We start from the raw sequence: 27,706 nt of genomic DNA, 5'->3' as shown, positions 1-27,706 counted from the left end.
GAAAAAGGAAGTTCCAGGTGAGTTATTTTTAGCTTGATTCCCCTTAACCTAGTGGCTCTACTTAAGTGTTCCTTTCAGCTGGCGCTTTTGCCTGGGGTTTTCTTAAAGTGGGAAGGGCTGGCTTGAGTCTCTTGGCACTGTTTTCTGAGGTTTCTGGTGCTATGAGGTTTCCGACACTGTCCTTTTCGGGTATACTTCCCACAGTATTCATGATTTTGCTGATTCTAGTCTGTCCTTTCATTGAATTATAGCATTTTCCCTTGACTTTCCAAGCAAGCCTCCCTTTGGTTTCTTCACAAGACCATGAGTCATCAGTTGAAGAATGGATTGGCTATCCAGCTCTTACACCAGTGGTGAAATCTAAAATTAGTTACTGCTGGTTCTGTGGGCGTGGCTTGGTGGGGTGCCTCTGACGATCCAAGCTGAGTTGCCTGATTAGTAGAGGCTTTTTTTCTTTTAAAAGCCTTTGACGATCCCAGCTGAGCCGCACAATCATCAGAGGCTTTTTTTTTTTTTTTTTACTTTTAAAAGCATTTTTTCGGCTGAAGAGGTTGTAGAAAAAATGCTTTTAAAAGTAAAAAAAAAAAGCCTCTGATGATTGTGAGGCTCAGCTGGGCATTTGGGGGGGGACAGGGATTTTTGCTACGGGTTCTCCGAACCACCCGCCTCCATCGCTACTGGATCGGGCAATCTGGTCCGAACCGGGAGCATTTCACCCCTGCTCTAAGCCAATTATCAATCATTTAATAAATGATCATTGTTCTTGTTTGCAAATTAAGTTTCTGCTTAGTCTCTCAGGTTTGGTCAAAGTCCACATTTTGTATGATTGTTCAAATAAGGCCCAACATTCCTCTGTAAGATTTTTTCTTTAAAAAAAATAGTGCTTTGACCAAAGAATTTATCAAGAACTCCCAGACTACTTTTATTCTCCATTTGCTTTGACAAAACTGGACTAGTTTAAACCCAAAAGCAATACTGGAAAGAATGGTCTTTTTAAAAAAAATGCTTAATGTAAAAGAACATATATAAATAATAACCTGTAAAACATAGAAAAGAGAATTGTTGCCACATTAGTATACTTTGCAAGTGAAATCAACCAGACAAACTTTAATAATAAATTCTTAAGATACTTTGTAATTTGGTCCAGTGGTTAAAACATCAGAATAGAATGTAGGTGACAGTGAATTCAAGTCCCACCTTAGCTGTGAAAGCCAGCTGGATGATCTTGGAGCAGTCATTCTCTCTCAGCCCAATTCACAGGGTTCTTGTGAGGAAAATAAGAGGAAGAAGAAGGTGTATTGAGTATGTTTACCTTCTTGAGTTGTTTGTAAAAATAATAAAGGTGAGATACAAATAAGGCAAGGTCAGTACAGACTAGCTTTCAGAAAGCGTTATATACTGACCTTAGGCATTGTTTTCAGACTAAGGAAAGAAAATGGTTCAGTTCTTCTGCAGGAATAAGAGATGTGAGGGGCCTGAGAGGAAGAATTTGCTCCTGGTTCCCCCAAGCCCTGCCCATTAACCAATATTCACCTCCACCCTGGATACATTTAAAATGAAATGACATACAGCTCCACAGGGTAGGTTTCCAAATACCTACTGGGTGAGGAAAACTGAACAGAGGAACAAAGAAAAGGAGACAAAGAGAATTGGAATAGGAAATAGTGATGAAAGTTTGAAGGAAGGAAGAAGCAAGTTTCAGGTGGAAATGATAATACAATAAACATGTTTAAGGTTCCATGTATGATGAGCAAGAAACATAAGATGGCCTTGCCTCCATATTTGTTCACTGAAGTTTGAATATGATGAGAACACGGTAAAGACTTGGAGAAGATGTGAGGACAGCCTGATGTCAAGTTCTTTTCATCATAGCACAATAGCCAATTTGCACATTCAAAGGAAACTTCTACATGACTGTTTAAACTGACCCTTAACAGATTCATCAAAACCATGCTTAGCTTTGTTTTTAAAGAAATTGCCTGAAGTCATCCAATATTCACATATAAAAGCATTTTATGGCCTAATTATTTTAGCAATTTTCATTATGAATAAAATAAGTTAACCTATGAAACTCAAAATAGCTGTCCTGTTGACAGAATAAGGACAGCTAAAGAAAATTCAGGAGTTATGTTAATTTGTCTTTAATTCAAAAACATGATTGCCCTATTATAAAATAGGATAACACAATTGTTCAATGATTTTAAAAATTATTGGCTGGTTCATAAATTACATAATGTGGCTAGTTTTAGGCTTAGCATCCTGTTTGAACTGGCTATTACAGCTTGTAAATCATTGGGTAGTATATTGTGAGAACTAGTGATTATTTTTTCTTCAATAAACCCATAGTTAGGCAAATTCACAACTAAAAATTTAGCCTTTGACTAATAAAAGAACATAATAATAAGCAAGAGAGAGTATCACTACCTAAGATTCTAGACAGTCACTTCTAGTCAGGGGTGAAATGCTCCCGGTTCGGACCGGCTCAGGTGAGTAGGTAGCGATGGCGGCGGGCAGTTCGGAGAACTGGTAGCAAAAATCCCTGCCCTGCCCCCCATGCCCAGCTGAGCCGCGCGATCATCAGAGCCTTTTTTCCCTTTTAAATGGCTCTGACCAGCCAAGCTGAGTTGCCTGCTAACCAGTAGCAAAAATCCCTCCTCCCCCCCAGCCTCCAGCTTGCTTACCTTAGCTGCTGGTTGCAATGCCTTTCTGTAATCCCTGCAATCCATTGCATCAGCAAGCAACTGAATCTCCCTGCCTGTAATCAAGCTCATCGGTGAGCAGCTCTATCTGTCTGCCTGCCTTCCTGCCTACCTTGTACCTTCTATTGCAGGGGTCTCCAACCTTGGCAACTTTAAGACTTGTGGACTTCAACTCCCAGAATTCTGGGAGTTGAAGCCCACAAGTCTTAAAGTTGCCAAGGTTGAAGATCCCTGTTCTATTGGGTAAGTTTTTTCCCCCTTTGGGAGCTTTAAAAAACATAGTTAATTGGGGTTTTTTTTAGTTGTTCTTTTTTTAGACCTAGCCATTTAAAGTTTAGGAAGTTTTAAATTTAGCTGCTTTTATATAAAAATAAAAAGAAAATAAAATAATATTTGTACAGCTTTCTGAGATTTAGTGTGTTTCTGTAGTGTTTCACTCTAACTACACAAACACACAAAATCTCACAAAGCTGTGGAATTTTGTGTGTATAAAATGTGAAAGTTGTTTTTTTGGACTTTTTGTGGCTGTGTGAGGTTCCTGCTTGTTCCAGGGGCCATTTTGGGTCTAGCACAGCTGCTTTTACATTGTGGGTGAGCCAGTTGTGTTGTGTTGTGTTTTGTAGGTTAAAAAAGGGCAAAGAAGTGACATTGACTTGGCCATACCCACATGACCAACAAGCCACGCCCACCCAGTCACCTTACCACCAAGCCCTGCCCAGTAATTAAGCCACGCCCACAGCAAAATTTTTTAGATTTCACCCCTGCTTCTAGTTCAATTAGATAAAAAGACTATGTAATACTGAAGAGCAAAATGTGCTTCACAGCATATGTGAACTTGGCCACAGCAAATCTGGATTCTTCTCTCTGCTGTAAGTGCAGCATCAGGATTCTACCTTGGTATATTTGCGGTGCAAAGCAGCCCTCATTTCCTGTTGCTTGGGACTCGGAGCGGTAAATGGTGACTGGTCTGGGGAGCAGCCGGATTTTGCTCTCCATTGCAGATGCCAGATCGGCCCCCTGCAAGCTCTCGTCTCTCAAGGAGCCCGACCAAAGTTTCCAGCGCCACTTCAGGGAGCGCTCCTTGAGAGATGAGAGCTTGCAGGGGGTCCGAGTCCCAAGCGGCAGGAGACGAGGGCTGCCTTGCGCCACTGGCTGGCAGAATGCTGTTGCTGTCCAAATGAAAGTAGTGCTTCATTCCAGCCATCGCAAACGCCGCTTCTTCCCATTTGTACCACCCCCTCCCCCACCACCACAACAGCACCATTCATTCCGGACGGCGAGCACTGCGCTCCTTTTTCCTTATTGCACCACCTGCAAAAATGCAAAAATTACGAAAATTTCTCCACGGACCACCAAAATTTTCTCGTGGACGACCAGTTGGTGACCACTGGTATAGTTTGTTTGATGGGCTATAGGTTAAGCAAAGCAGGTATTGACCCTACTCAATAAAAGAAAAAGGGAATCCAGTTTGTAATAAGTGAGCTTCATGTTGGAATGTTCAGTACTTGACTACTAATAAGCAAAACCATTATCTGGCCTCTGGTATGGATGAAAAAATTGGGTGCATATGTGTATGTATGTATGCATGTATGTATGAAAACAAGAAAAATCTCAGAAAATTGTCAAATCTCTCAAGATGTTAGTCTTTTTAAACAAAATGTTAAGCAAAAAACAGATTTGACAATAAGATTTCAGCTGTTTTGAAAATTATATTTTCTTGAATTTTGGGGATCAGCGAAGAATAGCTAGGAGGCAACATGTGACTGGGTGAACCACAGTTACCAAACTCCCAGCAACTGATTTATGGGGTAGTTGTTGAAAGATTTTAATGATGTAATGTTCCACATGAAGGGGGACCCCTGATCTAGTCTAAGAAAGATAAGGTGTAGGGGCCAATGGTTGGGAAATACTGTATTTTAGTGGATAACCATTAAGAAATGTGTGTTTCAGAAATGTGATGTTCTTTCACTTGAGGTTCCAGGTCTTTCAAATTGATTACATGACATCCATGAGATGTCTTCAAATGAAATACATGCCTTGGCTCACTTATTCTTAGAATTCTCAGCTGTCAGTGACTACCAATGAACCTGTGGGCATTTTGCTTGGCTGCATAAGAACACTGCCCCATCTGCTCTCCCTCCCTCCCTCCCTCCCTCCCTCCCTCCCTCCCTCCCTCTCTCTCTGTGTGTGTGTGTGTGTTTGTGTTTACGTATGTGTGAATAAGAGAGACAGTGGTGGAGAAAGAGAGATGATATATATACACATATACCTCCTCCTTACCTTTGAGTCAGTTTTGAATCCTGGTGACTACCTAGATTAGTCCCTGCAATTCATTTCATTAAGATTTTTTGGAAGTGGTTTACTATTGCTTTCTTGGTCATCTCTAGACCTGATGTCCTTTCCATGAGCATACTATAAAAATTCAGATGGATTGAACTCCATGTTTGGTTTGGGATTGAGCCCACAGAGACTGCAATCATTTAAAATCTCATAGGTAGGTCCTTTTTTTTTTTTTTTTTTACAAAGATTCCACAATAAAAGTTACTTACATAGTTATAAAGTAGCCAGGCTGAACTTCCAGCCCCAATCTAATCTATTTAGTTGTAGAGTGCTCAGCTTTTCAACCAAGGATTTCTCCTTTCATCCCAATTTTAAGAAAATAGAAACGATGATGCTTCAGACCTTCCTGCCCAAAGCAGAAGTAATGAACTTAATAAAACATGTTTCAGCTCTGAAGCATAAGGATATCTTACATATGGAGAACAAATGTTCTAATTAAACTAATAAAACCAAATTTCTAGATGCTAAAGAATGCTTTAAAAAAAAAAAAAGAAGACAATATCTCCACACACAGAATTTCAAAGAAAACCAGTACAACCAATCTAGCTGAATTATCTGTTTGACTAGGATGCTGGATTTTAGGAGGCATTCACATTTTGTTGCTGGTTAAAGAACGTTTGTCTGGTCCATCAGATTAGATGCATTTAGGCAGGCATTCCTTGCTGCTTCCCCTTTATAAATCTTGAGCACTATCCTTAATTTTATTTCACATTAATGGAGAAATCCCATCTCTTTCCCGTGTTTTTTTTTTCTTGGGAATGGATAGATCTGCATCATTATGACAGTGGTGAAATCTGAACCGGTTTGCTACCAGTTTGCTGGTTGCACATGCGCGCTGCACGCCAAGCTCACGAACTGCATGTGCAGTGTGCACCAAACACACACTGTGTGCGTGCATTCACAGTACGCACCAAAAGGAGCTTGGGAAGCTAAGTAGAACAGCAAGGGGGGGAATCAGCTGTGGCGCGCGAGCTTAGGAACCTTTTTAAAAACTTTTTTAAAGTATTTTTTACTAAATACTTTAAAAAGTAAAAAAAATGGGCACAAAATGTAGGAGAACCAATAATGATGGAAACATGGGAAAAGATATGGGTTAAAAATGTAAGATTTACACAAGCCCAAAACTTAAGAGAGAACTTTTATAAAATGTTTTATAGATGGCATTTAGATCCAAAAAAACTAGCCTGTATGTATCCAAATTTACAACCTAAGTGTTGGTGAGGCGAACGTGAAGATGCTACATATTTTCATATATGGTGGACATGTAAAAAAATTAAGGCTTTTTGGATAAAAATATGGTGGATTATTTAAAATATTTTAAAGAAAAAGATTAAATTTACACCACAGTTTTTTTTGTTGGGAATAGTTACGGACTGTACTGTAATAGAAACTAAGTTGGTTTTGAATTTAATAACAGCTGCCAGGTTACTGGTAGCACAGTATTGGAAGAAGGAAGTTCCACCTACTATTGAGGAATGGACACTAAAAGTCGTGCATTTGGCAGAGATGGCAAAAATTTCATCATATCTTAAAGACCATTCAAATGAAAGATACATATCGGAATGGAGAAGATGGATTGACTATATTCAAAACAAGTATCTGACTAAGAAGATTCATATAGCTTATGAGTGAAATATTTTTAATTTTTAGCTTATGTTTATAGTGTTTTGAGTCATAAGGAGTTAAAGACCTAGAAAGAATTTGAAGTCAACAATTTGTTAGCATATTTTAGTTTTATGTTTGTGAGTGCTATACCCTGTGCTTGTTCTGGGAAGTCAGGGAGGGGGGTAGGGGAATGGGTGGGAGGGCAAGGGGGGAGGGATGGGGTGAGGGGGGAAGGGTGGGGGCGAGAAAATGTTTGTATTTCCTATAAAACTTTTCAATAAAAAAAAAAGTTAAAAAAAAATTCTGACGATCGCGCGTCGCTCAGCTGATCTTCGGAGGTTTTTTTTTTGTTTTGTTTTTTACTTTTTTTACTACCGGTTCAGCGAACCAGTAGCATTTTTTACTACCAGTTCAGGCAAACCAGCCCAAACTAGTAGTATTACCAATATAGTTTTTCATCCTTAAAGAAGAAGTTTTATAGAAATTTTATGGATCTGTGATCAGCAGATTTAAAGGAGAGGGGATAATATATAGAAAGATGGTGTAAGGCTGAAACTGATGAAGTATGAACTGATGTATCTCAGCCAAGATTATATCAGCATTGAACTTCTGTCTCTCATGGCCAAGAGAAAGTTAAAAGTCTCTTGACTTGAAGCCAGAGGAGGAAAGGACTAGAATTTAAACCTTGTAGCAGACATATTATAGGGACATTGTAGTGGGCAGATTTTCTGCACATATCAGTCTTCTTTCTTATCTGCAATAAAGGAATTTATTTAGCCATGTTATGTCTGTGAAACTTCTGCTTTATCTGAACACAAAGTTGAGCATCTGGAGTATCATTTCATTGCAGTGCCTAGTACAAGGTTTGATAACAGCAGGTGTTTTGTAAATGGGTTAGGACCTATGTTAACAGAAGTTTAGAAAGCCCTGTATTCTCAAAGTTTGAAATCTTTCTGTGGACCAAAAAAAATGGGGGCCTACTTGCAAAGGTTTCTAACAACCTTATAAAATAGTTCTCCAACTACCTAGGAAGGAGCTCTAAAAGGAAAATATATATATAAGGCTATATTTTGTATAGAATAACTTAACTACTCTTTATTTCATCTTGTCCCAGAATTGTGTAACCCATAGAACAAACTTAGAAAGAATCGGTGTGTCAAAATTTGGACTATGATAATTCCCATCTCTTTTCAGAAACTGAATTTGTATAGTATTTCACATATGAAATCCAACCCAGAAGACTGTTACTTAAAATTAAAGAATCACTCATTTTTATAATATATTTATGAACTCTGGTCTCTCAGCTGACCATGCCTTTGTTGATACAATGACCAGTGATTAAATTATTTAAACGATCTTTTCTCTGCGCTCTCCACTGTGATAATTTTATTACCTGACTTCATGCATAAAATAATACCAGAATGACTCAGAAAAGAAAACTTTGTATTATTGGAGTGCCGGTATAGTGCATTAAATGGAATTCTGTTTTTCTGGTCAGGTGAGCAAACAACTTGGTTTATTATGTTTGTTTTTCATTTCTCTGTATTAAAAACATTGATTTTAAAAAAATTGACCTCCAAAGAACCTCCCAACCCAATCACTTCCCTAGTTGTGGCTTAAAGCACCACTCACTGCTTGTTCTGTCAGCAAAACAACATACATTTGGCTATTCAATTTTTTTATAAAACCATTTTGGTTTTAAAGCCATTAAACTCTGCTGTCCTCATGGTGAATGAATGACTATCGGTATGTCTGCCTTTTCCATTGCCTCTTTTCTGACATTGTCATATTTCCCCTTTCTCTGTGTCACCTGCTGGAAACACAAATTAAAATGCTGTATAGAATTCTCAGAGTTGGAAAAGTTAAGATGGCAGTCATAACTATGCAACTGAAACCCTGCCCTTTTTTTACATGTACTGGTGGCTGTGGATGTCCTGGTGCTGTAAAAATAATAATAATAAAAAAAGGAAATAAGACTGTGTGGGACCTCCTTTTACCATGCACAGGTATGTTCATGGACTATGGTGAAAAAAAAAATCAAGATGCTTAGGACTACCCTGTTTTCCCGAAAATAAGACATCCCCTGATAATAAGCCCAATCGGGCTTTTGAGAGCATGCGTTAAAATAAGCCTCCCCCCCAAAAAATAAGCCCTCCCTAAAAATATTTAAACGCAGAGCTGGAAATCAGATAAGACGGCAAGAGGAGCATCATCTTGCTCCACGCACCTCAAAATAATAAGACCTCCCCGAAAATAAGGCCAAGCACTTATTTTGGAGTTCAAAAAAATATAAAACAGGGTCTTATTTTCGGGGAAACATGGTATTTTATATGCAGTGCACATCAGGGTGAAATCTACATACCTTCCTTACTGGTTCGGAAGCACATGCACACCTTCTGCGCATGTGCAGAGGGTAAAAAAAAACATTACTTCCTGGTTAAAACCAGGAAGTAATGACACCTGGGTGGCGATCGCTACCAGATTGCCGAACCGCAGGAAAAAATTGCTACCGGATCGGGCGAGCTGGTTCGATCTGCGAGTATTTCACCTCTGGTGCACACATACCATGAACATAATAAACAAGAAGAGCTTTAACCCTGCCAGAGATTTATTGTAGCCACTTCTTACCTTCCTTTTTAAAACCATGACTCTGTCTTTGCAGCAGTTGTCCGGAATAAAGGCCACAATGCAGGATAGATTTAAGATATTTTGTTGTGATGGTGGAAGCCTGATACTTTGTTGTATTTGAAGCAAGATCAACATGGTCTAATTTCTATTGGGGCCCGAGTGTGTGGTTGCCTTTTACGATGGAGGAAGGTGAAATGGGATGACCTTATGTTGACTTCTTTCTTGACTGATTACCATTGCGTTCAGTGCCAAAAGCTACCCACAGCACATCCACAGGGAGATTCCATTGGGAACTGCACAGATCTATAATTACAGACATAACCTACTGTTTGTCTGGAGCACACCTGGGCTTCTGGTGGCAAACAGGGCTCTACTTGAGAAAGGCTCTGCAGCAGAGCCTTTCTCAATCTGGTTCTTTTTAGAAGTGTTGGAATACAGTTCTCATCAGCTTCTCATCTGACATGGCTGTTGGCAGGCAAGCAACACTAAATATAGAGAACCTCATTAAACAATCAAAGCAGAAAAAGAAAAAAGAGAGTGGAAATTGTGAAAATCAATCCTATAAAAATGCTGCCACAATTTGCTTCAGCCAAAGGAAATTGTAGCTCTGTCTAGCTACAGTATTACTTCTCTACCCTGGTGCTATCCAATAATACCCATCATCCCCAGTCAGTGATAGCTTTGTAAGGATGATGGTACGTAACTCCTGCAGGCAGATTATTTGCAGCAGAAGCCATACAGCCATTTTAGGAATAAGTAGTCACCCCTTCCTTTCACTGCTGGGAGTGAGATGGATCTGAGTAAGGCAGCCTTCCTCAGGCTAACACCAAATATGTCACACCAATGCTTCCTACACTTTCAGTTTTGGATAATATTCCCTGGATTATGGAAGTTGTAGTCTTGTAGATTTAGACAACCTCAGTTGAGGAAAGTTAGCTTCAAAAACCTTCATAACATCAATGGATTGGACAAATCACCTATCTGGTCCTTCTAAGTCTATTATTCTGTGAAATGTAACTTTTATAATATGAGTGGAACATTGCAACAGAGGCTATTATGATACAGTTGGAAAATACCACTGCGGTATTGGTTTTTTTAGATTCATATCTTGGCTTCTTTAGATCCAGGCCTTAGTTACATGACCTGTTTAATAAAAACGTCGTCTCAAATTTGCAGATTTCCTCTTTCCCCATGCAATAAACAGACACAAGGTCTACAATTGAAAAGACCGGTGACTGTGCTGTATCTTTCCAAAATTAGTTTAAATTAGGGAAGGTTATGTAACCATGACATTTTCTTCCCATGAAAGAGTTTTCTTATTGAGAGAAGTTCTTCCATGATTCATAATATTGGCATTTTTTTTCTAAAACATTTCAAGTCAATACCTCAGATGTTTGCAACTTGTATCACCACAGGAATATACTAGGTTATTCTTTTTCCTTCTTTTAGGATTATGACTATTGGAATGAAAAAAATAACAGGAAAGAATGAAGGAGACTGTGCCTGATGAGAAACAACTGAGAGTTTATGAACATCTTGCATAAACAGTTGTTACCCTGAAACTTGGAATTTAGAGTGATGTCAGTCCTCATTACATGAAACAAAATAATACTAGTGATCATAGCTGTAAAAGTTAAAAATAATCCCTATGAGATTTGTTCTCAACTCATCCATATAATTTATGCCATCAACAGATGCCGGCATGCATGGGAAGGGAAGGGAAGGGAAGGGAAGGGAAGGGAAGGGAAGGGAAGGGAAGGGAAGGAAGGAAGGAAGGAAGTTAGTTTTCTCCACTTTCTTGTCACTTTAATTTGGGTAGCAAATTGTTACATTTTATCATTGTGGATGAATTTATTACTCACTTGTGGCCTTGAAAAGCTAACACTTCCTTTTCTTTTTTCTTCCAAACTTTTTTCTTGTACATTTTGCCAGCTTAGTTTAGGGCAAGGCCTTCCCCTGTTCCACCTCTCCCAATTATCAGAAAAGCAGGATTATGAATTCAGTAAAGTTAATGAATAAATAAAAGATCACTTTTGGACATTTTTTAATTAACTGATGCACTGACTCTTAGCTTTGGTGATAAACTAATCAGAGTAGGTGAGATGGAAATGGGGAAATCTCAGGCAGGAAAAGAAAGAGAGAGATGATGTTCACACATGGCACTAAGACCTATTTTGGTTTTGGTTTTTATGTATTTTTCAATTTACAAGAAACGATATATAAACATCTTATTGGTATGTTTTACGAACTTATTCACTGATTTTGCTGAACAAATACAGCACTCTTATCTTTCTGTCTCTTAATAGTCATCCATTTCTATGCCGCCCAACTCCCAAGGGACTCTGGGTGGCTTACAGCAAAAATAATGTGAACATAGAAAAATTATTAAAAAAACATTATAAAAACATTTTAAAGACATTAAAAGCCCATGCACACCATTCATGGCCAGATCTCCCAAGATCCGACCATGAATGGTTGGATCTAAAAGTAAACAGTGGTAGGACTGGTGAAAGGTATTACTATCTGTTTTAGTTGGAAGTTGAGAATATAGGATTTGTCCTATAGCAGAGATGGCTAAATTGACTGCTCTGATTAAAGAAAAAAACACAAATACCTTTACTTCAACTTGGAAATCACTTCTGGACTTTGTGCTTGAGGTGGAAAAAGATGAAACTTTGATCTTGGGTTTTACCGATTAGATAGATTTGTTATTACAGAAATGGCTAGTTTCTATTATTATGAAAAAGTAAAAAGTGGAACGTAAATCTTAATGCCTTATTCAACTGCACCAAAGGAGTCAGAAGTCAATGCCTTTTTTTCTTTTTCCCTCTCTTTCTCCCACTATTCACTTCCCCTTTTCCTTCCCTAATTTCCCTAATATTTGCTTTTGTATTCTCTCTGTATGTTATATTATAAACTAATAAAACTATATATAGAGAGAATATAGGATTTGTGACAGATGAGAGCTAAGGATTGTGGTAGCTAAAGTCAGTTTTTTACATTACGCTCATCGAGAAGCACCTGGACAGTGTTGGATTGTTTAATTTTAGCATAAGTTGTCTTTTCATCCCAAACGCAGAAAGAAACCTCCCATAGGTAAAAACTGTTAGAAGAAATATCCTTCTGGGTTCAGTTCCAAGTGGGGAAAAAGACACTGGAAACATGGGGACTGCTTGGAAAAATGGTTTAATGGTGGACAGGATCACATGGTTTGAGTTCCTGAACAGGGCCAAGATGTTGAGCGTTCTTTGGCTTTATGCCCTCTCTGAGCTTTGAACTTCCGGGACACAGGAAGAGTATCCTGATTGGTTGTCAGATTCCCAAGGGGGGTGGGGGTCTTAGATAGCCTTGCTGGCTGATGTAATCTTCCCAGGTGCCATGTGACGAGTTTCTGTTGCTAGATGGGTCCTATTGTGTTGCAGATGATGGTCCATTGACAAAGGTGGGGGGAATGAGTGAGCTTGGCTGAGACCTTAATGGCCCATTGACAAAGGTGGGGGGGGGACAGGAAGGTGGGAGCTGCTTTGTCTTTAAAACATGTTTCTCCATTTCTCATCCAGGGAAATATATTCTGCCATTTTAATATTTCCTAAAATATTTCATTTTTCTAGGAAAGGGGTGGTGCTAACTTCCTACAAAACCATTTGCCTGGAAAAGGATATGGCTCATATATTTAGCTGTTGAATTTAAGCCTGATTCCAGCCCATTCCAATTCTTTCCCATCCAAACTCACAGCCATCAGATCACATTCCCCTTACCAGCAAATGCACTGGAAATAAGAGTTCATCACATTTTGCAGAAAGTTTGGGATTCCTCAAGCTCTTGGGAACAAAACATTCAGTGGAAACCGAGAGCTGTCATTATGCCATTGGAAAGGGCAGTTAAATGTAATTTAATACTACCTGCTTCAGAACATGCTGAAACATTTTAAAGTCAACATTTTTAACATCCGTATTTCCTTCCTGGAATGCTAAGGGGGAGGCAAAATGTGCAAACTGGTTCCCGTTGAATTCTATTAAAATGAACCTCTAGGTGTCTTTAATAAATGCATCCTGCTTTCTCATAATGTGCACCTACCATGATGTTAAAGTGCATTAGAAATAAAGTACCTTAGTTTGTCGCCACAGTCTTCCGGGAGTCTCACAGTCTAATGGGAAGCAGAATTCGATTGTTTAGCATTTTAGCACTTGAAAAAGGGCAATGCAGAGAAAGACAACTTGATTTTTAAATAAGGGCTGCTGCCTATCATATCAGATATGCCACAGACCTTAGTATTCTACTACTAGGTCATCAGAATTATTTTATCATTATAAATTTATATTTGGTGGATGAGCTCTTGATCAGGATATCATAGGAATTTGTCTACCTTGAAAAAAGCTCTTCTTATTCTATATCAAAATAAGGCAGATGAATTTAACAAAAGCTTTGTTCTCTGCCTGCTGCTAGATTGATTTTAATATCTAGAAAATCATGGTTTTGGTGAGACAAACTCAAATGTTTACTTGATGTCTTTTTTTTTAAAGTGATTATGGCTGAGGTCTTATGGTAAACTAAGCCATCATGTGGTAATAGTGATTCTGGCTTAACATGCAATATGAACATACTGTAACTCTAGTTTATAGTTCAGTGTGATGTGTCCTAGATCCAATGTAGGTGAAAGCTATGAGGTTTCAGTCTACATTTACTTGGAAAGCATTTCTTTGATTTCTATAAAATTTACTTTATGTAGCCCATCTAAGATGGAGTACCTAGCTGACCATCCCTAATTTGAAAAAACTGATTAGTACTTGGATTGGAGACTACTGAAAATCACAAGGCCGTAAGATAATTTGGAAGGTTGAAAAAACATCCTGGAAAGAATTAATTGCAAGTCACTTCCATCTTCTTACCCAAAAACTGCCTAGACGTGTCCATGAAATCCCCAAGATAGAAGCTTGATTCAAAGGAGAATTGATTTTTTTTCTTCCATGCAAGTATAGTCAGCAGGGCTATAATGCACACTTCAGAGGATGTTTTGGAGCATTTAACATATATATGCAGCACCTATGGAAATTCTTGAGCAAAATGGGTCATGAATGTGGCATATGGTTTTTAGTGGCCTGGTATAGTTGTAGTTATACTTGCAAGGGTCAGCAAATGAAGAGAGAAAATGGCAGAAGCAGCTCAGTTCTAGCCTTGAAGTGCAGCTATGCTATCATGAGGGCTGATGAACTGACCTGGTTGTTAGCCAGGGCTGTTGTGATGAGATGTAGAGACAGTTGTCCATTGCTCCTGCCTGGAATATAGATGTTAGGGACTAGAGCTCTGATGGTGCACTCATTTCCTCAGTTGCTGGGGGACCTATGGCCAGTCTAGTCCAAAATTAGAAAGGGTGAGGAGAAAAAAAGATTGCAAAACAGAATATTTGACGAGAAAAATTGGGGAATAGATTTAGCTCAATGTGTGGAACAGTTGTTGGTTTCAGGCAGTGGTGGGCTGCTAGGGGTTCGCAGGGGTTTGGGAGAACCTCTAGCTAAGATTTTGTGCAGTTCAGAGAACCCCCAAATCTCACTCCTGGCTGGCCCTGCCCATCCTGCCCCTCCCCTCCCAGGAGTCCCCATATGGCCCGTTTTGGATGCAGGTAAATGCAGTGTTCATGCAGAGGCTTGGGGAAGGCGAAAAATGGGCCTACCAGAAGTTGAGGAAGGCAAGAAACAGGCCTATTCCGGGCCTCCAGAGGGTCTCTGGAGCCTGGGGAAGCCTACCTCTGATTTCAGGTCAGAGAGGAAGAAGAAAAATCTACAGGTGACTTTCCCTGAAGAAGGAACAAAGTCTCAGAGAGGTGACGACAGGAAGATGAAAATTAGCTGTTGGGGAAGGCCTGGACCAAGCAGAAGACTTTGAAAGAATTTTTTTTCACCAATGGTGAAGCAGAAATTGTTCAGCTGGTTGAGCTGTGCTGACCATGATAGTAAATCCAATACATTCATTTATTTTCATTCTTTCTATTAATAGGCCCAGAAATGGGAAGGAGTGTAAGTGTAAGGGGGAGGAAGCAAAGCAATTAGCAGGAGAGTTATAGAAGAATAGTTTCTGTGGGAGAAGTTTAGGAAGAAGCCTGTTAACAGAATTGTGTTGCATATACTTGCTGTAAATTCCTGTTTGTTTGTTTGTTTGTTTGTTTGTTTGTTTGTTTATTTATTTATTTATTTATTTATTTATTTATTTATTTATTTATTTATTTATTAGTTGCATTTCTATGCTGCCCAACTCCATAAGGACTCTGGGCGGCTTACAGCAAAAAACAATGTGAACAATATCCCGTAAAATTTTTTAAAAAGAAAACATTAAAAACTCATACACTCCATTCCATGGCCGGGTCTCGCAAGATCGCCGTAGCGAGATCAACGGCCCCAGGCCTGCCGGAAAAGCCAGGTCTTCACCGCTTTCCGGAAGGCCAATAGGGTGGGGGCGGTCCGGACCTCAGGAGGTATTTGGTTCCAGAGCTAGAGCAGCCACAGAGAAGGCCCTCCCCTGCGGGCCTATGTTGTAAATAGCTTCACTGTATATAGTAAAAAACAACAACGCAAAGGCCTCCATTTTCTTATTTCTTTGTGCCAATTGTCATCCTTTCAAAACGAAATACATAATGTACCTTCATTCAAAAGGAACCTGGTCATGGTGTGACAATGAAATAGTTTCAGAGTACAACTGCATGATATGTGGAAAAGATGCTTTGAAACATTCTAGGTAGATGCTATCCTTGTGTTCCCTTGTGCTCCAAGTAACTTTACCTCTGTGTCCCAAAGGTGCTTTTTCCGAGAGGCAACTGGACTTTTTGCTTTTTCTTTGAAGGCGTTTCGCTTCTCATCCAAGAAGCTTCTTTAGCTCTGAGGAAAAAGAAGCTTCCAGAGCTGAAGAAGTTTCTTGGATGAGAAGCAAAACATCTTCAAAGAAAAAACAGAAAGTCTAGTTGCCTCTTGAAAAAGCACCTTTGGGACAACCATGACCTGGCTGACTGAGAATCTCCATAGACATTTACCTCTGAGGTTGGGAACTTTATTTGGAACATATCTTTTGAGTTCTTGGTTTGGATGGCTGAAGCTCCAAAGAGTCTGTTTTTGTTTTCATTTTGTTTTCATCCCTGAATACTCAAGAGACTGGGAAGAATACACTTCAGAAGGTTTTCTACATCTTCGGGGAATCTTGGGTTTCTTTCTGTAGCTCACTAGTCATCCCCAATCTCTCTAGTTACAAGTACCTTTGCCAAGTACTTTTCCAAAGATTTGGGAGGGGGGGGCAGGGACTTTAATATAACAATACTCCACTTCTGTACCTGATCAGGCCCAATTTGCTAATTTCCAGAATATTTCAACATTAGGGCTTGGTTCACATACTAGAGTAAGGATATTTGAATTGATTTTAGTGAGATAAAAAATGCTTGCTACTGTAATTCATAAAGCACGATTTATAGTTTTAATGCACTATCAAAACCCATTTGTTTTTTTGCTTTTGGACATCTTATTTTATTTTTATCATTTTATTTATTAACATTATTTGTCCCTTCTCTCTCACTATGCTCTACAGCCTGTTAGGAAGAATCTCTTGCAAGAGGTCTAAATAATTACAAAGAGCTTCTTCAATAATGCTGAGGTGCTCTAAAATGAGACCAGGGGCTACAAATGGCTTTAAACTGCAGGTTGTCAGCTCCTTTAGTCTAACCTCAATTCCTGTGTAGTACCTTTGAAGTCAAGAGTTCATGACCACTCACTGCAACATGGTTTATTTGGCCCAATACAATGTTTTAGGTTAATTCAATATTTGATCCCTGCAACTACTTTCTTTAACCAGTGGTTTATGGTTCAGTGGTACATGGTCAGTTGTAGTCCATTCAGTAAAACACAATTAAATTATGACTCAATCTGGATCTATGTCATGAAGTTCTGACACTGAAATGCAAGAGTGTAAAAATTAGAGAGAATTTCCTCCAATTATTATGGAGATGGTATGTGCAGATAGTAGCCTGGGAAAGCACAGGGTTTTAACTTATTCAATTGCAGTCTATTTCTATAGTATGATATCCTGCTATTCACGATTTAAATCACTCCTTTCCCCCACCTCAATTGCCATAGCAGCCTCTATCTTCCACATAATTTCTCCCTTTTTAATCTATATTTATCACTAATGCATTTTCTTTTCCAGAACATTAAAATGCTACATTCGAAGATTAATCAGCTACTTACCCTGCGTTTTTCTGCTACATTCAAGAATGTGGAAACAAAAACCAATTTATATTCCCCAATCCCTCCAGACTTATTTTTAAAATCAGTCAGGAAGGAAACAAAATGCAACTTTCAGTGTCGCTGGAGAGGCTGTTTGCTTCCCAGCATGCTTAATAGCCAGACAGTAAATGTCAGGTTTGTTTAATCAGCCTGTGGTTTTCTCTCATGGGTCACGAAACTGCTTTCTACTATACTTTTGGATACTAGCACCATGAGTAGCATGGCATGGAAAGTTTGCAGCAGCTAAAGAACAGAAACTAGGAAAAGGCATAGTTGATAAAAGTAAAAGGTTCTAAGGGCATGGAGATCTTGATTGAGTTTTTATGTCATGCTAATCCATGGTTTATCTAGTTGTAATTTGTTGAGAGAACAATCAGTAGGTTCATACATACAATAGAATACAGTTAGACAAAACACTTTATGGCTTAGTGTGATATATACAGTATGTATCAGTTTGCTATTCATTGTTTAAATTAGCTTATCATTCAGTATGAGATAGCTTTTTTACTTTTAACTATCCTTAGGTAATCTAGGTAGCACCTTCCTCTATCTGTCATTTCCCATGTTTTAGATTTTTTTTAAAAAAATTGGAGTGGTGTTTTCTTTTTTGCCAATGCGTCTTTTTTAGCACATAGAAGAGACTCCAGTTAGAAAGAACAACCAGATCTAGGGTGCAAAAATCCAGATGTCTAATAGATGATACGGTAGCACAGAGTTGGTCTTTTCTGTATCTCTGTTCCCAACTAATAGAGATTGGCACTTGTGGATTCTAGAAACCAGATTTCTACTAGGTCATGTTAAAACTCAGGAGGAGTCTGGCAGCACCTTTTCAGACTAACCCATTTTATTAGAATCATAGCAAAGTCTTTAAATAAAATCTTTTAGTCTGAAAAAGTGCACCCAGACTCCACTTGATGGTTAGCTACCATAAACTAATATGGATCATTCTTACTATGTAAAATTAGTGAGTTAAAGTCTAACACAGTGAGTAAGAGTCTTTATATTTCTATTGATAAGCTAACGGTAATAATACATTACTTTAGTCCTTCTGCAAGCTTCTTTGTTTGGGATGCTGTTTCTTATAAAGTCTAAAGCCAAGTGGTCATTTCTGGAGTATAAAAGATAGAAAAGAAAAATATATGTTTTCCAGAGGGGGGAGGGAGAATCTCACTCTACAGTATATTTTCTGCTGTGAAGGAAATATTTTGAGTCCCTACACTTCAAAATATATTCTTCCATCCTTGTGTATATAATACAAAGGTTTTCTGGTCTGAGATCTGGGAAAATCAAGCTGAACACCCCCCGCAGCCTTTATCAGGTTGGTGCCTTTCAAAGATGTTGGACCACAGTGTCCAATACTGCAGCAGCTGAGTAAGTTAGCTGACAGTGATAGAAATTGTAGACCTTGACTACATAATTAATCTTGGAATTTTTTACAAGAAAATTGCGATTGTCTTCTGCGCAAACCACATCAGTGCTTCTCTAGATTGAATTATTTTAGTTGATTGCACAGTCAGCCATATGTTTAGACTGGATTTGATATATTCATTCACTACCCCAGGATCTGGGATAGGCAGATGTTGTTGGAGAGTGTGAAAGGAATTGGCACAAGATACAAGCTGCCTTTTGCAATTGACTGATGGTGATTTTGTCAATACTGGATTCTCAAGTTGTGCTCCAGATGTTTTGGGATTGCATTCGAGGCTTCTATTACTATTGGTACTACTTTTGCTTTCCTTAGCCACAGTCATTCCTCTTCTATTCGCAGGTCTTTGACTTTATGATTTTCTCCAGTTCTTTTTCCTCTATTCTATCTCTAGGTATTTGCAATATCCACTAGCCAGACTGTTTTGTCTTTCTTATCAACAATTGTTAACTCTGGGGGTTTCTGTTATTATATGCGGAATCATTGTTGTTATTATTACATTATTTTAACTCTGTTATTCTATCATCATCATCATCATCATCATCATCATCATCATCATTATTAATCACACAGTCAGTCAGATGTTCAGACTGGGTTTGGCATTTTTGTCTACTTATCAAGTCCTTACCAAGGAGATGGGATAGGCAGATCTGGATGTTTGACAGTGTTACAGATATCGTTGCAGGATGGAAGCTGTACCAAGTAAAGACTCCTTCTGCAATTGACTGATGGTGAATTTGATAATGCCAATGGTGTTCAAGTGGTGCTCCAATTGTTTTAGGATTGCACCATAGGCACCTATTACTATTGGTACTACCCTTGCTTGCCTTTGCCACAGTCATTCATTTCTATTTGTAGGTCTTTGTATTTTGTTATCTTCTCCAGTTCATCATCATCATCATCATCATCATCATCATCATCATCATCATCATCACCACCATCATAGTTGCTAAATTAGTCCACCGGTCATTATGTAAAAAATATAACATACCTGTATCCAAAAAGTCATGGGAGCACAAAGTGGAAAAAGTTATCGAAAATGAGACAGTGAAGATTTTGTGGTACTTTCGAATACAGACGGATTGTCATTTGGAACATAACATGCCAGATATCATGGTTGTTGAGGGCCAAAGTGTACAGTTTATTGATATTGATATGTACCAGGAGATGCCAGAGTCGAAGAAAAAGAACTGGAAAAAATCACGAAATATCACGACCTGGCCATCGAAACTAAACGGCTATGGATGAAACATGTAACAGTGATACCCATTGTCATCGGGGCACTTGGTACCATGTCCAAGAATTTTACAAAGCACATCAAGAAATTGCAGCTTTCTGCAATAACACCAACGGAACTGCAAAAAACTGCGCTACTCGGAACATAATATATTTTAAGAAGATACTTGGTTGATACCTAGGACTCTGGCATCAACCCGTATCAGCCATTAGTACCAGTTAATCGTATTTTTAAATGTTCAGTTGACTGAGTTTCATGTTTAATGAATAAAAGAGATAACAACAACAACAACAACAACAACAACAACATATAATATAGACATGACCGAGTTGCTAAATTAATCCACTGGTCATTATGTAAAAAATATGCCTTACCTCTATCCAAAAAGTCATGGGAACATAAAATGGAAAAAGTTGTTGAAAATGAGATGGTGAAGATCTTGTGGAACTTTCGAATATAGATGACTCATCATTTGGAACACAACACGCCAGATATCGCAGTTGTCGAAAACCGAAGCGTACAATTTATTGATATCGCTGTACTTGGTTGATACCTAGGATGCTGGCAGCAACCCGTATCAACCATTAGCGCCAGTCAATTTATGTTTGTGATATATTTTTAAATGTTCAGTTGACTGAGTTTCATGTTTAATGAATAAAAGAGATAATAATAATTATTTAATGTATATAATTTTTATTAAATATTTTGATTACATTGGGAAAAACTAATGCAAACTAAACTTGCTGATGTCACCCAGCTGTCACCCAGTCCTGCGCTTGCCCTCTCTGAAATGTATAGGGTCTCCTGCTTGAATAGGAATATGAGACTAGAAGACCTCCAAGGTCCCTTCCAAATCTGTTACAGGTACTGCTCGACTTACAACCATAACTGAGCCCAAAATTTCTGTTGCTAAGCGAGACGGTTGTTAAGTGAACTTTGCCCCATTTTATTATCTTTCTTGCCACAGTTCAGTGAACCACTGCATTTGTTAATATCATTAGTAACATGATTGTTAAATGAATCTGGCTTGCCCATTGACTTTGCTTCTCAGAAAATTGCAAAAAAGTGATCACATGACCCCCAGGACATTGCAATCATCATAAATGATTGCCAACCACCCAAATTTTAACCTCATGATCGTGAGGATGCTGCAACGGTCATCGGTGTGAAAAATGGCCAAGTCACTTTTTTCAGTGCCGTAGTAACTTCGAATGATCACTAAACGAATGGTTGTAAGTTCAGGACTACCTCTATTCTATTTACCTAAGTAAGAAAAGAGAATAGAAAAATAAAAAGTGTCAGGAAAAAGAAAATGCAAAAAAAAAAAAAAAGAAAAAGAAAGAAAGAAAAAGAAAGAAAGAAAGAAAGAAAGAAAGAAAGAAAGAAAGAGAAAGGAAATATATAAAGAATTGACTTCCCATCTTCATTACAAGAAGTGTAAACAAATTTAGTGACTCTTCATACCTACTGTATAAGGTTACAAATAGATACCTCTTTAGCCCATATCTCATCCTTTATCTATAAGTACATCCATAAACATCAATTTATCAATCCTGGTGTCAGCAAAAAGTCTGTAGAGGGTTCCTAGAAATTTGCAGAAAAAAGAGTCTTACTTTAATCTTGATCACATAAATCAAATGTATATTCTTTTTACTTCTAATCAACTTAACCTCTAGTTCATTCAAATATTGTCATGTTGTATTTCTTTTCAATTCTTCTTTATCCCATTGCATACATTTCAAGTGTTTAGCAAGCCTCATTTATAGGTCCAATAAGAAAACATTTTGCAGAGCATTCTCTTGGTATGTTATTTGTATTTCCTCTTTAATTTTTAAAACTTCAGCCAGTTTCTTTTGTATACCCAGTAAAAGATACTTTCCCAAGTCATTGTCTTGGTCTGTGATTTGTAGTTCCACTTTCTCCATCTTATTGGGCAAAATTTGTACCATATTTATCATTCCCTCATTCCTTTTTGGACATACTTTATTTATAGAGTCAGACGCCATTACTGACAATGTTGATATTGTAGCTACTAATTTCTGGCTCCTTTCTTTCAAGGTCTCCTTTAATAAATCTATTGTCATGACATTTTGTAAGTCCTAGTATTCACCCAAAAAGCAGACTTGTATGTTTTTTTCCCTTCCACTGAGAATCTTTAGTCTTCTCTAGTGCCCAGTTTCTAAATAATAAAGTATCTAATCTTTGTTATGACTTAAAGTAGCCAAGATAGCCAAAATAAATCTGGTTCCCATGAGAATCTATTTATTTTTTATAGTTAATTCCAAAATCTTGTAGCAAAAGTCAATATTCCAAATTTACCTAGTCCCTTAAATCTTTTATAACTTTCTTAAATCAAAATCTTATTTAGTTTTTACCTGTTCATTTCAAATTCTTTCAACTCTTAAGCTTATAATAAAATTTTCTTTTGTTAGGGTTGAAGCTAAACTCGTCCAATGAAGGCTTTTCAAATCTATTGTTCCAAAGGTCTTTAATAGCTTTAAGATGAAGTGCTTAGAAACTGAGCCTTGTGATTTTGACATTCTTTAAAAATTTCCATTGTGGTTGTGAGCAAGATGGGTGATCCTTTTGTCTCTCGATGCTCAAACTCATGGAAAACTTCTCTTTTGTGGTCTCCTCATGAGAAGCAGCCATCTGGAGGACATATGGGTGAACTCCTGTCTTCTCCTTGTCCAGAGAGGTTCTGAAGAACCAATCTACTCATAGTTTCTGTAATCTTTGCCATGGTTGTCAGCTCTGCTTTTGTGGAGATATCTTCAGTTTGCCATGTCTTCTGTGGAAGTCATTATTTATTAATTTTTTTAGATATATATATATATTTATAAATACTTTATTGAGTTTTCCAAAACAAAAAGAAAATATACAATCTATCTCTTCTTTCGGAGGTACAGTGTTTATACAATATAGTGAAACAAAAGTTAAAAAAAAGCTTCATCCTTAACTATACATTATTCTATACAATATAACTATAATTCATGTGCCAGGTCAAATTCTAAAGTCATGTTTTCATCTTATTGTTCAACCAGTGATACCAAATACCCCATACATCATAATATTTTGAGTTGTCCTCGTTTTTTAACTCACTTATCAGTTTCGCCATTTCTGCGCACTCTAGGATCTTATTTATTAGAGTTTCTTCTGAGGGTATAAATTTATTTTTCCAGCATTTTGCGAAGGCTAATCTAGCCGCAGTTGTGATCTGGATTATCAGTTGGGTTTTATTATTGTTAAAGCCTTCTTCGGTTATGCCTAGGAGGAAAAGTTCTGGGGCTAGGATTACCTCCTGTCCCGTTATTTCACTATTTTTTTTAGATTTTTTTTTTTAACCTTAGAAGACCTATCAGCATATTTCCATGCAGTAGATGAATAGCATTTAAAATGTTTTTTCTATTGTTATACTGTATGTGTAAGTCATGGAAAATCATTAAAGTGTTTATTATTCAAGGAAAGCATTCTGGCAGTTTATACATTCTTTTATTCTTTTTTTTTAAAAAACAGTATTTATGTGTTGTTGTTGTTTTGCCAATGTATGTGTTTTTATTTTTGTGCTTTATTTTGTTTTTCTGACTGTTTTTTGTCACTATTTTAAAAGAATACATTTTTAAAAAATCACTTCAAGACAGATATGTAGCTAATAACTTAAAAATTTATTTATTGTTGGGAGGAATTATATGCTTACTTGTCTTCAGTTTTGTTTGGTTTTTGGTTTTGAAAATATTATAGGAATTAAAATATTACTCTCAGAGGAAAACTCATTAAAGTGATAGTGGCATGTTTTTGCTATTCCTGCCCAGCTAAAGTGGGGATTTAAGGACAAAGGCAAACATGGTCTAAATTTCAGCTGTCTGGAATGCCTCATTTCTTTTGTCATCCTTTATCACCCACTCATATTCAACAATTTTTTTCACTGGCAGTTAAGAAATGGAAAGTTTAGATTGGATGGAAATCAGTGCACATACCTAGCTTTATTTCCTGGGGTTAATGGAAGGTTAGCCTTCCCATGAATTACTTAATGTTTCACTATAGTCTAAAGCAGTGTTTCTCAACCTTGGTAGCTTGAAGATGGGTGGACTTCAACTCCCAGAATCCCCCAGCCAGCGCTGCTGGCTGGGGGATTCTGGGAGTTGAAGTCCACCCATCTTCAAGCTACCAAGGTTGAGAAACACTGGTCTAAAGCAAGTGCTATGCTAGAGCCACCACCTCCAATGATGGGAAGTTGCAACTTGCCTCCCGGTCTGGTCACATTGTTTCTGAAATTTACTCTCTCATGTAGGATTAAAATAGCAAAAACAAACCAACAAAACCAATGAAACCAATGAAACCAGCAAGCAACCTTGTTGGCATCAGAGTTTTGTTTTGTTTTGTTTTAAATTTATTTCATAGATTGAGAGACCCTGAGCAATGTGTATCCAGAGTTAAATTTTACAAATCTCAATAGTGTTCTGAACTGGAGTGGGTGGGATTCCAGATAATTTCTTTTGAGTAAATAAAAGCAAGATCATCATGTATACAATAAAATCTCCTCCTCCTCCATCATCACCATCACCATCATCATCATCATCATCATCATCATCATCATCATCAACAACAACAACATCATCATCATCTTCCTAGCACTTTCCCCCCAGGAGCAGGGTCCACTTTTTGGATCAAGGAATAATTTGCATGATCAAACACAGCATACGGGTCATGTCTGTATTTTGACGGAGATGGTGATAGATTCATGCGTTGGGACAAAAAAACCTGACCGACTGGCTTGTCACCTGGGCCTGACATTGGTAGGGTCTGTATTCAGCTCAGCACCACCTGGCGGTTGGGCAGTATCCAGCAGTACCACTAGGAGGAGCACATCTCACCACCATACACAATAAACTCATATCTACTGCAAACTCAAATACAATATACAGTCATATATGCAATAAATTCTCATAAGACACACACACTATAGCTTTTATTAGAGTTTGTTGTAATATAAAATACAAGTGGAAATAAAATTCAGACAGGAAAGGGGGAAGTAGTGCAAGGTACAAAGAATTCATTCTGGTTGCAATTAGATATGACCACTATTATGCGATGCTACAATTGCTAAATTTTAAATAAAAGATGCTAGCCAAATTCTGAGAATTTTATTGATAATTAAACTGCACTGCACTTTCTCTTTTGCGTACCAGCACCTACCTAGTAAAATGTGTTGAATATAAAACCATCATGGTAATCCATAATGCAGTTTGTTTGACTTTATCCAGTGGTGGGATTCAGCCAGTTCGCACCACTTCGGGAGAACCGGTTGTTAACTTTCTGAACAGTTTGGAGAACTGGTTGTTGGAAGAAATCATTAGGGCAGAGAACCAGTTGTTAAATTATTTGAATCCCACCACTGGCTTTATCATAATACTGTATATGATCTTTGGGGTTTGTAAACCTTGGTTTATAATTACGTGTGCTTTTATATGATAGCTTATTCAGTAAATCATTGGCATAGTACCCATGGTCAAGGAAACTTTGTGAGTTATTTATCTATATTAAAGATAAAGAGAATTTGAACCCAACACTGTTGATCCTCTGGAAGGCCATCAAAACTTGATTTTGCCATCAGGCCTTGGGGAAGTCCCATGGAAGCGCAGAGCGCTCGAAATGATTGTGCTGTGTATACATTCATACTGCACTCCTCTGTCTTTTTGTTATTATAGTTTTTAACTGTTTTTAATTGACTTTAATGGTTGAATTTTATGATCGTTAGTTGTGTTTTAATTGTATATGCTGCCCAGAGTCACATACAAGTGAGATGAGTGGCCATATAAATTCAATTAATTAATCAATAAAATGATTTTTATTTTTACCACTGTAAATCATTTTATACAGTGGTTCTGTTTCAGCTAAGCCATGAATTTATAAGTGATGGGATACATTTTGTTTTTAAAATATTTCATTACAAATCTTTGAAACATGGGCCTTGTGGAGTATTTAAATGACAATATAAATTTAAATGTTTCTCTGAAGTAAAATAAAGTTTCTGTTCCCATTTTACTGAGCACAAAAGTATTCCAAGATCAGTCATATTGTATTAGTATCAAAGGATTAGATTCATAGGCTAGCATAATATTATGTAGGTTTATTGTAATTGACTTTCACCAATGTAACAAGATTTCTCTTCTCATTTGCCTTTTTTTTGAAACAAACCAGCACTAAGATCTGGTTGGAATGTATTAGATTTCTGTTTACTTTTTCAAAGAGATTATTTCATTGCTAAACTCAGCCCGTAAGACCTTTTAAAATGGGTCAACAATTTTAAACGTGTAATTAATATATCATTTTCCCTTGGTGATTTATCCTAAATCTTTATCCTTAGAAAGTGCTTTATTCATTCTGATATCCAAATATCACCTTTAACAGAGGTGAACAATTAAGAGAATATTATGCTTTTAGCTGCAAATTGCTTATTGAATCTCATTATCTTTTTATCTATTCTGTATCATTATTTCACTCTTGACTGTTGGACAGCCAGATTTTATTACATGATCTGTAATATTTCTTCTCCCCAGCATCGATTTTCTTATTTATTTATATTTCTTCAAGGATGTTATCTTGATGCTCCACTTTTATTATTGTTGCATTTCAGATTCTTTCGGTCTCCTGAGCTTTTTTCCCCTAAAAGTTCACATCTTGGCTGTTATGACAGACAGAATTTCTCTGCTCTCGGATTCTGCCATAACTCCCCATGATTATTCACAAAGCAGCTTGGGTCTCTTTGTGTAGCCCTTGGAGATAGTCCAAGCAAGAAACACAACTCTGGTGTGTACTCTTTTTTGTAAGGTTATATTAACATAATCTTGTAAGACTGAAAGTATTTCTTCCTCCTTTTGTTTTGTTCTGTGGAAAACTAGGGAGGGTCCCTTCTTAAATTTCCCCCCACCCTCCTGCCCCCTGTAGACTGACATATCTTTTGTCCATGGCTCTCCTTCTTTGTCTGCCAAGGTCATTCCCACATACCACTACACTTTTTGACTTCCATCCACAGAAACAATATTTTTATTACTTCCAACAGTTCATGTGCATCAGTTTATCAATGGCAATTCCCAGCATTTTGGCCCACTTAGTCTCTAACCCTCTGTGACAGTATGAACTCAGTCACTGAGTGATTAACAAAAAGAAAGGGTGCTTCTACACCACTGCATTTCTACCTTGTAAATTCTTCCACAAAACATTTGAATATGACCTGAGATGCTCTCTGTTTTTGAACTTCTCTTCTTATTTTCATCCGATACATGTTGGATGTCAAAGCTGTTAGTGGCTAGAAGATTCCAGCTTAACCTACTGGACTTATTTAAATGGGAGAGCAGGAATGCAGAAGATGTAAATAAACATGTGTCAGCAGTGGACACTATGAGGTCTAGAGATAAGAAGGAATCAAAATCTCCTCTTCCAAGAAGGCAACACTGCAAGAGAGCAGGAAAGCTTCAAGATCAGATTAGCTATACATTCTGAACAACCA

General features: G+C 37.7%; 1 long non-coding RNA gene across 1 annotated transcript; it reads right to left on the bottom strand.

Moving 5' to 3' along the window:
• Positions 1-1,238: 1,238 nt before the first annotated feature.
• Positions 1,239-17,545, bottom strand: LOC139312764 (uncharacterized). Its single transcript, XR_011600029.1, has 3 exons — positions 17,495-17,545; positions 13,382-13,419; positions 1,239-1,264 (listed from the first exon to the last, which is right to left on the bottom strand). It is a non-coding gene; the product is annotated as an uncharacterized lncRNA (long non-coding RNA).
• Positions 17,546-27,706: the final 10,161 nt, after the last annotated feature.

This window comes from Pituophis catenifer, unplaced genomic scaffold (assembly GCF_029215685.1).
Source record: "Pituophis catenifer annectens isolate HBS135680 unplaced genomic scaffold, rPitCat1.0.hap2 SCAF_2, whole genome shotgun sequence".
NCBI classification, from domain to species: Eukaryota; Metazoa; Chordata; class Lepidosauria; order Squamata; family Colubridae; genus Pituophis; species Pituophis catenifer.
This window is presented reverse-complemented; position numbering and strand designations above follow the sequence as displayed.